Source organism: Ixodes scapularis, unplaced genomic scaffold (genome assembly GCF_016920785.2).
Source record: "Ixodes scapularis isolate PalLabHiFi unplaced genomic scaffold, ASM1692078v2 PGA_scaffold0__279_contigs__length_252992795, whole genome shotgun sequence".
Taxonomy (NCBI): Eukaryota; Metazoa; Arthropoda; class Arachnida; order Ixodida; family Ixodidae; genus Ixodes; species Ixodes scapularis.
In genome coordinates, this window is record NW_024609835.1 from 218271819 (window position 1) to 218277267 (window position 5449).

A 5449-nucleotide genomic window follows, 5' to 3' on the forward strand; every position below is an offset into this window, starting at 1 on the left:
AGGCAATCAAAATGTTTCTCTTTTTAATGGCCGTGTTACCCCTGAGAAGCCCTACGTAAATGTGAATGAGAAGCCACTTTTTTTTCTATTTGATGTTCCACATCTGCTGAAGTGCTTACGAAATATGTTCTTCAAGTACAATTTTCAAGTTGGGGACAACAAGTTGAGAAGCTCTTTCCTCAGGGAAGCTTACAAAAAAACAAAAAGCCTGAAATCCGATCCATGCCAAGGCTCAGTGAGAAGCATTTTAATTTGAATTTTGCCTCCAAAATGTCAGTGAAACTAGCAGCGCAAATATTCAGTTATCACTGTGCTGCTGCAATGTTTGCCATGGTAACTTTCCAGCAACCGCCAGTTGAAGCTATCCACACGGCCCGGTTTATCGAAAAAATGGATCGTCTTTTTGATAGCTTGAACAGCTCACAGAAACGCGGGAAGAGTGCATATATATGTGTCTGCAATCCACGAAGGCTCTGTCCACAAGGAGTTTCTGAAAGAAGGCCTTCATATGTTCGAAAGCCTTACCGTTCTTGGGTGCCCACGGCAGCCTGCTTGCATTCGCGGTTTTTCCTGGACCATTCTGTCTATTATGCTGATTTGTGAGCACCTGACATCTGAGTATGGTTTCAGATACCTTCCGACTCGCCATCTCAACCAAGATGCACTCGAAAACACATTCTCCGTAATAAGGTCAAAGCCTGGTGCGAACGCCAATTCCTCTTGCCGGCAGTTTCAGGCAGCCTTTAGGCATCTCCAAGTTAGCAACTTGTTTAAACTGTCTGACAAGAGCAACTGCGAAGAGGACATGGCAACTCTTTTAGCGGCTCTTCCGGTTGGTTTCTCAGCTCCCTCAGCTTCACTTATTCTAGGAAGCTCACTTCCACAATGTGTAGCTGACCTCACATCCTGTAGTTATCCCACTTTATTATCACTTAACAACATGGTTTAATTTGCTGGATGGCTTGTAACAAGGTTTGTCAAATATCATACATGTCAAAACGTGACTCAGCAATGTGAATTGCAAATCAAGAATGCCACTTTTTCTGGTGACAGCCAAGTGTTGTTGAATTTGAGTGTGAAAGGAACGGCTGAAGGAGACTTTGGAAGCCTCTCGGTCCCTTCACCTTGCTTTGTTTCCTTCGTTCAAGCTTGTGAGAAGGTTTTTGTGGCGTCAATCGACAGTCTTGTTTTAAAAGAAGGCGTTGGGAAGGCGTTGTGCATCACTCTTTATGAGAAGGTCGAAAAGCTGCTGACACTCTGCAGTGAGGATGTCTAAGTGATTTATTTGCTTTGTTTGCAAGGGTGAGGCTTCATTGGTTCGCCCCTAAAAAGAATACTGGGCTTCTTGATGCAGCTGTGAGACGCAAAACCCAGCAACGAGTCCAGAGGCTGTGCAGATGAAAGCACTTGCGTTATGCCCACAGGAAGTCCCTTTAGTTTGCCTTACGTGTTGCGTTCAATGATCACGCTGGCATACCGGATTCTGCGAGTACATACCTCTAAATTATCACACGCTTTGCCGAAACTGTCTGCTGCGATGACCAAATGAATCTAGCATACTTTAAATAAAGTGTAAAAGTTTGTTTCTCATGCTCAGACACTACAATCAACGTATTGGTTCCGCTAGATGAACTGTAATTTTCAATGAATCAATATCAAAATTTCAGTGTCACAGCATGCAAAACTAATTTTTTCGTTCTAAGTAAAATATGTTAGATTCATTCGACCCTCGCTGTATAGTGCTAGAAGACGTTGCTCACTGAATGATAGGACAGGGTGTCTACCAAATCGCTTATTCCAAATTTCCCAATTTTCTCAAGGTTTTCCTCTCTATTTCGATAAAATGTTGACCGTTACTTCGGTTCAGGGAGTGCCTAGTGGCCAGCGCTGCCTAGTCACGTGTCGGGCAACGTTATTCAGTGCAGCGGCACCACCGTGAAATCCTTGTGCAATCATCGGGCTTCGTTGCACGCTGCCGTTCCACTTTCGCTTATCATTTTTACTGATTAGGAACTTTTTTACGGTTTCCTTTATATTACCCTGTTCTTTAAATATAATCCGCCTTACTTAAATATTTTAAGTTTCCAGGTTGGTAGACACCCTACACACCCTGTGCATTATTGAGGAGTGTGTGAGAACAAGCGTTGACCTCAATGTTTTCTTGTGCAGTGTGACGACTTGAGACATAAACCTGGATTAATGTTTGGTTGTGTGAGGTATACAAAAGTATATCAAACTGCGATGAAAGGTAAATCAGTGAGTCAGTATGGTGCCAACAATTTGCCGCAAAGCGAATTATTATCCTTTTTCGAACGCTTTCTTTCCTGTCATTTTGTGGCAGCTTCCTGCGTACTAATCCTCACATAAACAGCCCAGCTGCGGAGCACAATCTGTGTGTGGCGAGCGCATGTGCTATAACAAAACGTCTCAATTTTCAATCTCTTGAAGCATTAATTCATGTGGACATTCAAATGAAAAAAACATGCATAGCCCCGCACCTCCACCTGTGATTGATATAGTTAAATCTAGTTACGAGCTCTCAACGTGAACAGTGCAAGATAAATGCGTAAACGTGCCTCGCGTTGAGAGTATTAAGTGCGTGCATAGAGTTGTCCAGACCTTATTTCACTTCGTTTTTAATGCCATATCTATCTTCAAGTGTTCAGTGGTGGTGTTGTAAGTTTGTATATAATAAACTGTGTAAACCAAGCTTGTGCCTTTTTGTCTTTCTTTGCGAACAAGCCGTTGTTACAGTGATAAGTACACACTGCTTAGTTGAAGAAGATAGTAACTTATTGGTGGTTCCCAGAACTGATAAAAAACTGGTTCTTTTAAAAGAGGCATTACATGGGAGTGATTGATACCAACAAGGCTACTAGGCGTGAAGCAAGGTTTGAAGGACGGTAGCAGGCTTGTAGAACATCTGAAAAACTTTAAATTTCGCGCCACCGGCGAAAATCATTTAAATTTCGCGCCGAAAACAATCGTGACGTCACAAATCTTGAGGAAAATGTGTCATATCGTGTTTCTTTGTTCCTTTTTAATAAAGCGTCACCTCCTGTACGTCACGGGCGAGCATGACTAATGACAATGCCGCGCAACTAACAGATGGCGCTGTGCCCCATGAGCCGCCATCTTTGCGCCTATGGGCTTCTATGGAAGCTTCGCTACCATCTATACATATACCTTGGATGTTCTTTTTTCGCTCGCTTTCTTCCGACTCCCATGTGATAACAGAGATTGGCGCAAGGTGCTTTGAAATGTTATCTCGATCATGGGAATTCCGTCACCTAACGCGGCGGCTCAGGCAGACGCGCGGCATGACGAGTGATAAGAGCGGCACCGTGCGCCAGCCCCGGTTATCTCGTGCGCGTTGGACAGAAGCAAGTAAACATGACATGACTGCGAGCACAAAAGGAAGTGCATTCTCGAGGCGTTAGTCTTGAGGGCGGCCGCGAGCCGACAGAGGGCGCAACCAGTCATTTCGGCTGGAGCTTCCTCGCTCCGCAAACTTTTGCTGCCGACTGTACATTTAGACTGCGCAACAACCAACCACATATTAACAACAAGTGTTAAGCGATCGATCAGGCAATCAAAGAAATGAATGAGCTAGGTCCTTTCCGATTGTCTGCAGCCCCTAACACGCAGTCAACTGCTTCTCAGTCACAGTTTTCTATTTCTCAAAGATCTAATCAGGCGCATCTGCCTATATAAGATATGTCGAGAAGACGGGCATGCGTATCGTGATCCTCAGATATTTCGGTTTTCTTCACAAACAGGAAGTGTACTAAAAGGCGTGACGAATTGTGTTCCATTGTAGATACCACCAATGCTGATGTCACTGTGTTAACCGAATCGTGGCGATCCGGGACAATACAAAATGTGAACTGTTCGATGGTAACAATACATTCCATGTTTACAGAAATTATAGACGAGACAGACACGGCGGTGAAGTGTAGATTGCTATAGCTGATTATATTAAATCTTTTTTACGTGGCCATTGTATATGAATTGGAAATAACGTGGGTTTGCCTACTCATTAATTATAAGACGTGGATAATGGGAGTCTCTTTTCGGCCACATTCGTATTCGTTACCATTTGTTCAAGCGCTAGATAGTGCACTTAACACCATTGTATTGCGCTATCCTAGCTTGCCAATTTTTCTTGGTGTTTTCAATTTCCCTTCTATGCCATGGTCAAGCGACATTTATTGTGCGAATGTACATTCTCACGAATGTATTTCGTTCATTAACCTATGTTTTGATTTAGCCTTTCCCAATTGGTTCTTCAACTTACCAGAATTACCGAGTTGACAGCTAATGTGTTAGACCCAACTTTGACTAATCATCCTGAATACCCAACTGCCATAACGTATCTGCCAAGAATTAGTGATCATAAACTGCTGCATTGTTTCTTAAAAGCGTCGGTAACCAAAGCCACCTTTCAGTCAGAACAAATTTGTGATTATGGTAAGGCCAACTTCGAGAAAATAATATTGACCACGCTATTTCCTTGGACCAGTATCTTACGAGTTTGTCGATGGGTTCTTTCGAAGACAGCTGGTATATCATCAAGTCTAAATTTATCTCTCTAATAAACATGTATATCTCACTTAGAAATATATTTAAAAAAAACAATCACCATGGTTTATGGAAGCCCTAAAACGGCTATCAAATAAGAGAGAACAGGTATACCGCGCTGCGAAGTTGTCGACGTGTAAGCATCGCTCGGCTACGTATCAGCGTTCTGCAGAAATCTGCGAAAACCAACTGAAGATGCGAAAGCAGTTTTTTTTTCAAATACTTTTACAAACATGTTAATAAATGACCCTTAACAATTTTGGAACACTGTAAAAACAAAACGCAGTTTTTCAATTACACTCGAAACTTCAAATGGGGATGGATGGTGTCTGTAGTGATGGATGCGATAACATACTAAATATTATGTTTACTGAATCATATTCCAATACTAGAAACATCAGCTACCACTTTAAAGAGAGTGTCGGTTTTTTTTTCTTTTTTTTACCAATGGATGACATTCTTGCGACCCTATTCATATAGTGCCTATTCTAGAGGGGCTGAAAGTGTCTTTTTCTTCAGGAGTAAACGGCATAAATAATAAGTTCCTGAAAACCACCAAATCATATTCCACCGCTATTTTTGCCAAATTGTTTGAACAGTCACCCCAAGACGGCGGCATACCCTCGGACAGAAAAGGGGGGAAGATGGTCTCTATTCCAAGTGCTGATGATAAACATTCTCCCCAGAACCTATCGTCTCATTTCTTTAACTTTCTTTAACAAGCATCTTATGTAAACTTCTCTTGCACATAATTTATTTACACCTTGTAAACTGTTTTAAAATTGATACTTTTTTCACTCCAGTTCAGCACGTATTTCGTAAATCATTGGCATGTGAAACTCAGCTTCTTTCGTTCACTCACAACATT

General features: G+C 42.1%; 1 pseudogene; it reads left to right on the forward strand.

Annotated features, from left to right (window-relative positions):
• Positions 1-270: 270 nt before the first annotated feature.
• Positions 271-1401, forward strand: LOC120850389 (annotated as a pseudogene).
• Positions 1402-5449: the final 4048 nt, after the last annotated feature.